This window comes from Psittacula echo, assembly GCF_963264785.1.
Source record: "Psittacula echo genome assembly, chromosome: 3".
Classification (NCBI taxonomy): domain Eukaryota; kingdom Metazoa; phylum Chordata; class Aves; order Psittaciformes; family Psittacidae; genus Psittacula; species Psittacula echo.
Window position 1 is genome coordinate 31,320,088 of NC_137736.1, and position 13,125 is coordinate 31,333,212.

A 13,125-nucleotide genomic window follows, 5' to 3' on the forward strand; every position below is an offset into this window, starting at 1 on the left:
ACATACCTACTGCCCTGTGCCATTGGTTTCCATGCACATCCCACCCGTTTAACAGGGAGCCAAGCATATGACTGCTCTGGCTGGAAGGCAGGCTGTCAGTGCTGTGATGCCTGCACTGCCCAGATGGTACCATCTGTTGCATACCATTACACTCTTGGCCTCAGCCTAAGTTTTTCAAGAGAGTCAGTGGAGAAAGGACAATCTATCCTATTCTTCCAGCAATGGTGTTGCTTTGCCCAGAGCCTAATTAGCGCCATGGTTGTATAAAGCTGCTGTTCCTCAATACCCTTCCCATGTGGCTGTTCCAGTACAAGTGCTGGGTCAGCTGCTATTTCATTATTCATTAACATTTTTAATCATATGACTGAACATGTGTGCAAGTAACGCATAGCATTTTGAGAAGGGTAAACAAAGTGTTCCTCTGGCTGAGGAAGCTGACTTGAGATGCATGTGATAGAAAATGCAGCCCTAACAAATACCATTCGCAGTGAAATTAAGCAGAAAACAAAAAAGAGAGTCTTTTTTACTTTTGGAGTTCCACAACCATGTTTCAGTATTGTTTTGCCCCACTGAAGCGAAGGACCAGAATGGATTATTAGGGAGCTGTGGCTATCAGTTTTCACAGCTGCCATTAAGTCTTTCTTGCAATATGTCTTGGAAACACACCCCACAAACTACCAGCCTTCTGTATGCTCACCGTCAGCCACTTCAGAGCTGAGCTGCTCTGCAGGGAGGATCAACCATGCTGCACTGTGGACTGGGCCCTTTACCCTCACTCTCATCGCCACAGCAGCAGGCAAAATACAGGCAGCCTGGCAGCATGCAGAACTCCACGAGTCTGCCAGTACTTGTGCCAGCTGGCCTCCCTCCTGATGCTCCAAGCACATTCCTCTTAGCACCCATCAAAGGGCACAAGATGAAGCGGGATGGATATCTGGGACCACATAACACCTCTGCTTTCACTAGGCTATGACAGTATCTCACCAACTGATCTCTGAATCTGCAATTCTGCAGCAGTCAAGAAACTACATAGCTGTAAATTCTTTTTCCAATTAATTCTTTAAAAATCCTATGACACAGAACTTTGCAATATAGAATTAAGTTTATTTTTCTGCACACAGTGCTAATGGAAAGTTGGCTGAAGAGTATTAGATATCCATGTTTGAAACACAAGTTCCTTGCTTGTGATTAAATATACAGTACCTTCAATGCATGCTTTGATGAAATGAACATCCAAATTTTATATCAAATAGGTAGGGTTGATGAAGTGAATTGGTTTGAAGTATCACATGAAGAGTTAGGAGGTAATAAAGACTACAGATTTTTTAAATATTTCATTGTTAATTTGTCCAGACAAATAATTAATATTTCATAGGAAATAAGAATTTGATTGAAATTTCGTAGGTGGTGCAAATTTGGATGTAATGTGTTGTAACGTTCTCACATTCCCACAAACTCGATTTCTCTAACAAATGATAATTCCCTTTCTATATGTGTGCATTGAGTCTTGTACCTGTTCAAAGGTTCAAAGCCAGGTGCTGCTCAGCTCATATGGAAACATTTTTGACTAACCAGGGTTAGAAGCAGCTTCTCTAAGCGGGGTTAGGAAAACCACAGCCCTCTGGAGCTGGGACATGATGTATCTACCCCTTAAGTCACTGAGGTTTATGACAGAAAGATGGTCCTCTGTGTCAGACCAAAAGTCTGCTTTGCCCAGTACAAATGGTGGCAGTGTTCATCAAGGGATACTTGGCTTAAAAAATAACAGTGAAAAACTTGAGTCTCATATATCATCCGGCTTGTAGGAATAAGTAGTGTCAGAGCTGGAAGGTCCACACATTCAGTAGCTATTGGTGTATATATTGCTCCCAGGTCACAAACTGCATGGACATGCAGACAAGTGAAGGAAGTGGAATGTAGCATATAAATAGAAAACATGATTATTGCATGCTCCACTATGAATAGAGATAGCTGAGATTTATCTTCTGTGTTGGAACAAACACATCCACCCAACTATCAGTGCATTTATCCAGTCCTAAGGAATTAACAGAGTTCAAGGAGATGTAAGGAGGTTCATTCCCAAACATATTATTTGTGACAGGGAAGCCACTAAACAGCAGCACAGGTGTCAGATCTGCAGGTGCTGTGAATCACGACTCTCTTGCTTTCGGGCAAGCCAAACCCATGGCCAGACCTCTGTATTGCCTAGGATGGGGGTGGTTATTTGACTGTAAGTTCTGTCCTGAGAAGCAGTTTCATCTGGATTGCCGGGAATGCTCTTTGTTAGGTAGCTCTGCTTGTTAAGAAAACAGCAGGAAATTACAGCATCTTCTACAGGGAAGAGCAAGAGATGGGCTTTTTCTGCTTTGCTGCAAGAAAGTTAAGGCAACAGCAGCCACTCAGTTAGGACAGCATTGGTGTAGTTGTCAGTCGTTTGTATAAATGAGTCTGTGATCCTGGTTTGCCAGTGTGAGATAAGAATGGCAGTGTTCAGGAATTACAAAGTCAAATTATTCCAGGCTGGAAACTCTCCTGCTAATTCTGCTCCTTCCAGCATTTCAGTCACAAAAACAATTGCATCTGATGCCTATAATGGTGTATTTTATTGCTTCAGAGAATGGGTGGCAAGGGTGAGGTAATTTTTAGTCTCATGCAATGCCCACAGATAGGAGTATTCTCAGGAGAGATGTTTGCCTGTAACTTCTGAGAACAGAGGACGGCACCCGCAAGTTCTGGATTAAAGTCCTATACAGAGCTCTAAAAGTGGCTTTTTCAAATGGTAATGGAGAGAGGATGTGTTTTTCTTCTGCCCTCTATCTCAGCATACATAATGTTACTTTTCTCCTAGTTAAAGACAAACAGAAAACAATTTCAGCTTTGTTGGGTATTCATAAACAAAACTTGTGGCTTCTCAGTTATGGAGGAAATTTTATGATAACTTTTAACGTCTCCAAGCTAACTCATGTGGACAGCTAATCTGCATTACAAAGCTCTTCATGGGTAATAAGCCAAATTCCACTCTTTTATATGGGTGAGGTGTCACAGATCTCTGCAAACTTGCAACCACAGCAGTTCAAAACTAGAGATGACCCATTCTTATACCTACTCAGAATCACATTAGCACCTCATGACTCATTTGGGACCAATGTTTCTGTCTGCAATAAACACTGAGTGAGAAAAGGTCCCTGCCCTTAGGGATTTACAACCAGACATACAGAGAGCACAGAAACGCCAACTGAGGATTAGAAGGTAACTGAGGGCATAGGACATTAAGTGGTCGCTATTGAGCTATGCTATACTTCAGCCAAACCTACGTTTTTTAAGATTATATCACTTCATATTCTATACTGTATTTTGCAACATATGTCTGTGTGGGCTGGTTACCTGAAAGCACTTTCAGGACAATGCAGATTGAAAATTATGCCTACACTTCCTTCCAGACATTTTTGTGTCCTTAAATCACAGTCGTGGGTGCAATTCCAGGGCAGGTAGATGCATCATCAGCCACTTTCAGAGCTAGAGCCTGGCCAGCTCAGGGCACATGCCACACTGAAGATGTGGCAGCACAGGCTTCCCAGTGGTGTCAGTGTCTGCCTTATGCTCCCAGGGCTCTCAACAGGCTACGTTTGATTGAACTTAGCACATATATTTACAGCCACCTCAGCTGAAAACACTGCTGGTGCAGGCATTTTCTCTGTTTCAGAAGCTTTTGCATCACTGAGAAGCCAGTCCCACTCACCCCCCCTAGAGCTTTGGCAAGGTGGTTTCTCTGAAGGCATGGGTGTAAAGCATCCCCACGCTGACCCGTCAGCATTATGAGCTGAACACTTGCTCTACCACCCTAAAGAAATCTCTAGGAAACAAGGTCTCTGTGAAAGCCTAATCAGGAATAAGGTCAGGTCATTTTATTCTACCAGGTGTTAAAATTTCCCTGTGTGTCAGGAATCTTCTGCTTGAGCATAGTGCACCTAGTGCATGGTAGTGTGTCCATATAGTTTGCTGATGGCCATCTGGGCTACAGTGGCGCATTCAAACCGTCCCTACCAGGATGTTAAATGTGAACTAGAGAAGTTCTGCACTCCCTGGAGCAGCAGAAATATACCCTGGGGCATCTGAAATAGCACCAGACACCTGTGCATGGGCAGTGTTCCTTTCTCTCCATCTCCAACTTTAAAAGCCTGGCAAGTATCTTCCTGGGCAAAGACCTGGCGTCCACATAGCATGTGTTACCTGAGAACATGATAATATTTCCTGCCCTTTCCAAATGGAATATTCATGGAAACTCTGAGAAAACAGTCTAAAAAGGAATCCTTTAAAATTATTGCCTAGGTGTTTGGCACATGCAACAAGCAAATAGAAAGTTATGTGCAGCGTGCAGCCAGATGCTCCATACATGCATTGCAGTGAGAAAATAAAGCCCATCTTCAACTTTGTGCAATGTGACATAAAGAAGAACCACTGCTGTCAGGCTGCCCTTTCCACACTGAGAAATTCTGCCCTGTACATGCAACAAAAGCCCTTCTCTCTTTAGTCAGGGATGTTGTAACACCATTTGCCACTGTTTACTTCAGCTCAATTTCCTTTTGTGTCTCATGTGTCCTGAGCCAGGATGGAGGTATTGTAGTCATCAGGGGTGTTCTGGACTCTGTTACAAAGAAATGATGAATTTATGCTTTTATTTAGTCTCAATCAGTGGAAAATAAAAGCAATGCTGATGTGTCAAGCAGCAAACTTGGCACAAGTTGCTAGAAAGACAGTATCTGGGAAGGTTTGTGTAACATCCTGTTGGATTTGTTACTCTACAAACTATATCACAGTTGGTAGCGTGAAATTTCACTGGATTTTTTAGAGAAGTAAACTGTTTTCTTGTTCGCCAAGATGTGCGAACCTTTCACATTGGTGTTGTTAAGGAAGTATTCATCGTCCGGTTAAAAACGCTTAACAAAAAATTAGTGGGGTTTAAATCATATTCAATAAATTTTGGCATATATAACTGAAGTTTCTCAGTGTATCAGACAACGTTCTTCGTTCTCTTAGGTATACACTCTGCACATGGCATTGACTCTACTGAGCATCTGTGATTACACTGTGGCAATAAAGTGTAATGTAATTGTTTATAAGCACCTTACTAAATAGTTGCTGGGTTTATACCTTCAAAAATAAAAAGGTGGAGAGATTCACCCTGAAGACCAGTATTACAGAAACACATAATTTGTTTGACAAGGCCATAGGCAAAGAACATAAAGGTAAACATTAAAAAAAATCACTGTTTTAATTCTCTCCCCTCTTGCAGCCCAACCTTTGAGGGCTCCAGTCTTGACGTTTCAAGTTGCTTGATTAGCAGCTAAGGGAACTGAGGTTGTTTAGCCTGGAATAAAGGAGGCTTAGGGGAGACTTTGTCACTCTAAAGCCATTTGAAAGGAAGTTGTAGTGAGGTGGGGGTCAGTCTCTTTTCCCAGGTAACAAGCAACAGGACAAGAGGAAACATCCTCAAGTTGTGCCAGGGGAGATATTAGGGAAAACGTCTTCACCAAAAGGGTTGCCAAGCATTGGAAGAGGCTGCCCAGGAAGGTGGTGGACTCACTGTCCCTGGACATGTTTAACACACATGTAGATATGGTGCTTAGGGACACGGTTTAGTGGTGGACTTGACAGTGCTATACTTAAATACTTAAAAGTATTTTCCAACTTAAATCATTCTATGATTTTACGATTCTGAGACATGCGCTTAACACCCATTGGCAGGCATGTCCTTACAGCTCATGTCAGACAGCTTATCCACTTTTTGATCATGACATATTATAAGAACATGGCATGAAGTAGATGAGATCCACTTAATAGGTCCTGTAAGTGCCCTGCAGTGTCTGTAGGCCACTGTCACCTACTTTCCAATCCCATGGGGGAGCCCCTGCTCCCTGCTGGGGCTTCACTTCAGGGCTGCTCTGGCACAGGAGAGAAGCTGGTCAAGGAAATGGGGGCTTGAGTTGGGTTGGAGAAGCCTTAGTTGAGCTGTTAGGAAAGGAGGGAAGGCTGTGTGCTCCTCATGGAAAACAGCCAGGTTAACTTTTGAGGCGGAGGAAAAATAAAGGCTTTGCCTGTATTTCTTACTTGCACTCAGATTGACTAAAGCCTGCCCTGGAAACATCATCTTCAGGATAGATCATGCTTGTTTACAGGCTGTTTGGTATAAGTGGTGTTTCTTTAAATTGCTTTCACCACAGAAATAAAACATCACTACTGGTTTTACATATGGGGCACAGAAGTGAACAGCTATTTTCTTTTTACGACCTTGGCAATAGGAGTGTAATCAATTAAATGTCTAAACTCCAAACCGACAGAGACTTGGCAGCGTGCTCCCTCCTGAGGATGCTGGATTCACCCCAACTTTCAAGAAGCAACTAACACTTTCTTAAATTCAAAGGGTGCTGGAGAGGACTTTGGGCTTTGCCAGCTACTGTAACACTCTCACCTTTCCTCTTTCCTTGTCCTCCACACACACGCAAACAAAGGATATTCACAGCATCACTCAAGCGCAGCTGCACATTAGCTCAGGTCCTTGCTCACTGTCATGTCTGAAGTCCCCGTTCATTCACTTTGCTCTCTTCCGGAAAAATAATTGATTTAGTCTTTGTGGAGGCAACATTTCCCTTCTCACTTTCCAAGGGTTTGCTGTCCGTATGTTTATTGTTTTCCTCAGTGGTCTGGGTGACCCTGTAACCTGACCTAACTGTAACCCTTGTTTCCTGTTTCAGATAAAATACTGTTAAATGGCTGACAAAAAAACCCACAACCTCCTCACCCAACCCCACAAAGAAACAAAACAACAAAAACCAACCCAACCAGCTGGTATTTTTCACTTGGGTAAAGATAGTAAACAGTCAGCTTGCATTGTAACTTTGATACTTTCACTCTGTGACATCAAATCCCTGCTAGTCTTAAAGATAAATATTACATCACGGATTATATACTCCTATTTTTTAGGAACAAAACCCAAACAGGTTGTGTTTCTGAGCCATTTGGTCTAACTATTTTAAGGGATTAGGACTAGACATCTGTGCTACATCAAGTGCTGTGTGTGGTCAGGGCAGGGGTGGCCAGGTTTAGGGCACAGCCATGGGGTGCTGCAGGAGGGGATGCTGCCATAGGATGCTGCAGGTGGGGCATCTATAGGGTGCAAGTGTAACCTCTGCATGATCTGAGGCAGCCCCAGCAATTCTCCAGAAGGAGGTGGGGATAATCCCGACACCCCATCGTTGGCAGTAAGACTCAGCTCTCTGCGGCACAGGCAGCAGTGAGAGCACTGGAGTCCAGCACAGGCATGAGAGGTTCCTCTGAGTGAGGGCTCGGCTGATCCCTGTGTGAGGCTGGGGGAAGCTAGCCTTGGCTAATCCTTGTATTTTATTAATGTAGCCATAGCTTACAATACGGCCTGTTACAGAATTTGCCTGATTCTTCCTCGTTTAAGATCCCATTTTCTGCTCCTTATCTCGCTGTCAGCTACAGGTTTCCTCTAAATATTTACATACATATGCATATGTAAGTGTACCACACACATTCAAGTCTTTCCAAGGAGGAGTCTAGGAAAAGCTTTCCTATTCCTTCATAATAGAATTTTTTAAAAAGTGTTGTTTTCTATCGTTTTCCTTTAAAAGCTCCAATTATTTTAAGACAGCTACACCAGCATGACTCTGAGGAAAACATGGTGAGAGTGACCACAGTATTTGGACTTAAAGCCAAGCTTTCCCCAAGGGGAAGCATGAAAAACCCAAACTTCCATGTTGGCTAATTAGTCAGACAAACCTCAGGCATGAAGGCTGAAGGTGGAGTTCATTGCCAGTGTTTTGGTATGGGAGCCCATGTTAAGTATAATTGCTGTTAATATGAAGTTTCCTCCTCTTCTTCCTTGCTTTTGGGTGCTGGTGGGCATGCATGTCAGAGCTGACCGGGGGGGGGGGGGGGTTTGCTATTCTTTATCCTTGATCAAAACCTGAACCTGCGTGGGCTGTTTCCTGAGATGGGAGCCAGGTGAGATGCTTCTGTCGGCTGCTGTCTGCATGTGAACATACTCCCCCCCCCAGTTATGAAATGCTGATTTGGAAGAGCTGTGATTATTTTGAGCTGATAATCGCATCTTCCTGCGCTTGGGAGTTTTAATTCAAGTAATTGGAGTACCATATTTGGAGATTCAATTTTATTCTGAATCTGTATTCTTGTTTACTTTCTTAAATGTGTAATTTTTATTACAAGTTGTTAAGAATAGGTGCTTTACATTAAAACCTATACTTTTTTTTGTCAAATGGAAGCAATAATATTGCCTGAAATCTAAATCATTAGTCTTATTTTTTAATGTTAGGAAATAGTTAATTATATTCTTCCTTATCACTGGACAATGTGCTCTTTTATTTGCTTATGGTTTGTGGCACGTTCTGTTTGCACAGAAATTGGGATCCAAATAAACTACATGTGACACCTTTTTATATATTAGTCATTATCAGTTAAATACTCTGGACACAAATTGTGAACTTAAATGTTTTGTATTTGACTCTGTTTAAGAAAGTATTTCGTATCAGCAGTCATTTGTATGCTTTTAGGTCTAGTAGGTCTCACTCCATCATGCAGTTTTTCTGTTTTATGTAGCTTGGTCGAGTAAAACTGCTTCTTCAGCTTACTGTTTCTTTCCAGCGTAGCAGAGAAGCACTGACAGTGACTCGAAGCAAGACCGTCTTCTCTCAGAAGCTTCAGCAAGTTCTGCCTTCAAGTGCTCCACCGACAGCTTCACTTCCCTTGACACTCCCAGGGCAAACAAATATTGTTTCCTATTTTTGGCCAGTCGCTGAATTTTATCATCTAACTCACTGTGTTCAGAGAATGAATGTACAGCTGAACATATGCCATTTTATAAAATGTGTTCAACTACATTTTTAATCCATTTTGTATTTATTTAATTCTTGATGTTCTATCAAGATATATGAGTCTGGATTGACAGTGGCTACTTGGCCTCTCATGAATTAGTTTGGCAATTTTAAAGGGAAAGTACCATAATACTTGTTTTACATTCACTGTCAAACATTAGGGAGAAGCTTGTCACCCTGCGGGGATGCTGCGTCCTAGGCTGCATGTCTGGAAGCAAAGAGGGTCCTTCTCCTGCACCAAAACCCAGCAACAGGACCTGACAGGATGGCATGGGAGCTGAGGTATCTCACCACATTTGGTGGCCTCTACGATAAACAAGGGCAAAGGAGGTAATTTTGCGGGATGTACTACAAAAAATCCTATGTCAATATCTGTAGTCACTTTTATGGTGTTTCTAATTATGATTGGCTCCTATATAAACCAGCTTCAGCTGGAAAATAAGGTTAATAAATCTTTGGGGAGGTTTTCTGAAGAGGTCATACTGCCATTTGTTATACATTTACACATACAATTGCAAGTCAATTTTGTGCCACAGATATGGTAGAGAGAATGATTTAAGCTTATTAACAGAGAAGAATTCACAACTTTTTATTTATAAATAAAATAAATAAACAGTCCAATTTCATATGTAAGAAGAAGTAGATGGGATTGTTTCTATTTTATTTTTAATTAAAACATTTTCTGAAAAACAAATATTTCCATAAACCTGTCATTACTGGGAAAAAAAAAAAAGAAGTTTATTATTAATTTAATGAAAAGCTGTCATCCCAGACCTGAACTTTTGACCAAAACCTGTGGCCAAAACAGAGCAGTGTGCAGCAATTTCTGATAAAGGCACCTGAAGTGGTATGGTCGTGCTTTCAGCAGAGAAGTGGGCCAGAGACCTTCCTTATTTTCACACTGGTATCTGAATTCCTATTTCATCTGCTGTCCTACTTCCAAAGCTGATAAAAATCTTAATGGGCTAATTCAAGAACAAATATCTCTGCGTCAGATTAAAAGTATCTATCTGGTGGTAAAAGAGAGTCAGGGTGTCAAAAAGGTATTACTTTACCTGTATGATTGTCTCAGGTCCAACAAGAACTTGCCCATCTTTCAGAAAGGAAAATTTAACAGAAAACATCATGATAAAATGATAGTTTTTGAAACTTGTCTTTTGAAAATTGCCAGACAATTTTCTTTCTGAAGGGCTGCTCCAGAGTCAACTGAGAGTTCAATAGTTTCCAAGTGTGTGACGAAGCAACAGCATGATGGATAGGAGAGAGGAGAACTGAAGGCAAGATGGCAACAGCTAAATGTGTGGTTTGAGCGAGTTCAATATTAATTTAGGAGATTGTGGTCATTTCAGACAGAAAGAAAGAGAAAAGGGTGGGGAGTGCTGCAGAGATGATTCTTCTAAAAGCTAATTTCTATATTAGTATTGAGAATGGACTTGATTCACCCATGCCTTTCACATTTTGTAAGGAAAAGTATACTTTCTATCTTGAAGGAGTGCTGATTTCCTGAAGCAAGTCACAAATGTCAGTGGCAAAAGCACCTTCAATTTCCAAAGAAATGCATCTGAATCGATTACTTCATCTGCTTCTCTCAATCTGCGTATGGCTAGGTATAAAAGCCAAGAGATTCACAATCAAATCTAAAAGATACACTGCAGCTCTTCCCAAAGTGTTCTATCAGGGTGAATTCGCAGCAGAGTTGGGTATGTCTTATCTTCCATGGAACACAGGCTGAGAACAGCAAGTCAATTCTTCTCAGAAAGAGAGTAAGTTATAGAGAAACAGAAGAAAGACTATAGAATTTTGAGCCATCATTGTAAAAGCTTCCAAGGCTGAAACACAGAAAGACCTATCATGCTATCAAACAGATATGCTTTTTGATTCAGATTTGTCTGCAAACTACATGAGCATACAGCTATGCTGGTCTAATTATTTGAGAATGTGGCCTTTTGAAGAGCTGTATTCTCTTCTAAAGGACAGACTTTTTAAAGTTAGGCATTCTGCTAAACAACCTGTATGATAAGTGTACTCTGACATTCACATGAATTGTATAGTTTAAAGTACATAAAAAATCTTGGCCAATAGCCATCATATTCTAATAGCTATAGTTCATGGAATGAGCATTACACAGAGCAGAAATGTATATAAAAGCTTCAGCGGTGCTTTTCCCCACATGAACACACAGTATACTGCTGCTGGGCAAACAGATAAATACAACCCATTGGACCTGCAAATCAATCTCTTTATTGTTAGAAACAAGTGAAAATGAGTTTTTTGCACTATTGACCCCAGACAGGCTGGGCATTGGTAAAGGCAGGTCAGCCTGCTGCTTCCTTTATAGCTAAACACTGATAACCCCTTTAAATTATCTCTGACTGAAACCTGGAGATTGTGGTAAGAAGGGAATAAGAAATGCGAGGGTTTCCTGTGCTCTCCTGACACTCTACTCATGACAAAAGCAAGTGGAGCCAAGTTCGCAGAGGAGCCCAGAACGGCCATCAGTGCTGAGCTCTGACAAACAGGCTCCAGCAAGTTTTGCTGAGGCAGCTGGAGGGATTATTGCCCAAAGGTGTCCATCCTGCACACACCACCCCGCACCCCCCCACCCCATCCCCCGCAAAGATCCCCACCTTTGCCTTTGGGTAGTTACAGTGGAGTGGGTGGTGTGAGCTGGTGATTCAGCCTCTCTTCAGTGTGAGGGAAGTGCAAAAAGTCTGGGGGTGTTTCATCTAGAGAAGGCTGGAGGGAGGAATTACTGCCATCTAGCATGAAAAGGGCTGCTGCAAAGGAGTGAAACTGTTTTTCGTTCAGTCTTGGCCAACAGAAACTGAGGGGGGCCAGAAATAGTTGCAGAACAGGAGGATCAGGTGCAGCATAGGCAGGCTTTCCAAAACACTAAGGGCAACACACCAATAAGAGCTTTATAGGTTATATCTCCAGTAAGTACAGCAGGAATGCAATACCCAATGTGCACCATGCTTATAATGCTACGGAAGGTCTTTACAGCAGTAGGTGTTCAAGTCTCTTTTTACTATTCATCTCTCCACCACTGAAAATTAACTTTCTACAAAGCTTCGGGGTAAAGGGGAAAGCCAGCATGTAATTCTGAGTACGTCACATCCAGAGACAGATGAGACATTAACAGTCGAATGAGAAGAGAACCAGACTGCAGCATTGCATCCATAAGTTAAATAACACTTTTCTTCATGTCTAAACTGTGCTTTATTCTCCCTCATCTTTATCTATCACTTCAGAATTGGTTTTCTCTTCACTGAACTCAGCATGAGAAATCCCAAGTGGCTAAAATCAGATATTATCTCAACTAGCCTTCATGAGTCTAAAAACACCACAAAACTACTCTGGCTGTGCAGGCAGGAAAAAGCTTGTACAAATGGCTAATGTAGACCACGTCAAAGAGAGAAAACTGATTTAAAAATGTAAAAAAGAACTCCAACAAAACAAAATCCGAAGTGCAGCATGCTGTTAATTGGCGCCATTGAAATGCCAATGCACATGTTGTCCTTGCGGTGGAGGGCAGGCAATTGGTATAGTATGTTAAAAGATGTCTGTGTCTTTCTTCGTAAATAAATTGTTTAGAGTTCTCAGATTTCTAGCTAAATGGTTATGAAGTTTATCAGGGCTTGCAGATAGTGTTGGTTCAAAATAGGAACTTGCAATTATCACTCAATTACAGTCCTTTGAAATCAGACAACGAGGCACCATTGGCACAGCCCCAGGAAAACATTCAGTACAGAGATACTAATCAAGATGCTGCTCCTAACAGCTAACAAGAAATTCATTTTAATACGTTGTACACTGAGCAGTTTGATGTTGTCGGATCAATTTGCCCCTTTGATTTTGCAGAGTCCCTGTGAATCAAGTGTAAGCTAAGGCTCTGATTCATTCCAGCTATTCCATTATTTACTAGCATGTCAGAAGATTTTGCAACTGATCTTTTGTGAGAGACTTAAAGCCTGTTGTCCAGACAAGGGAGGGAGGGCATCAAGCAAGCTGTTGAACTCAGCCTACCAGTCATCCATGTCAGGTCCACAGGGCTTTGCTTCAGAGATTTTCCCAGCCGAGAAGATTGTGATTGTGGGTACAGCTTAGCCGGACTTTAGCATGGAAAATGCACTCTGTTTTCTAAACAACAGGGATCTCTCCCACCGGCACTGCCTGGGGGTGTCTTACATCAGGGGTCTAAGGGAACATGCAA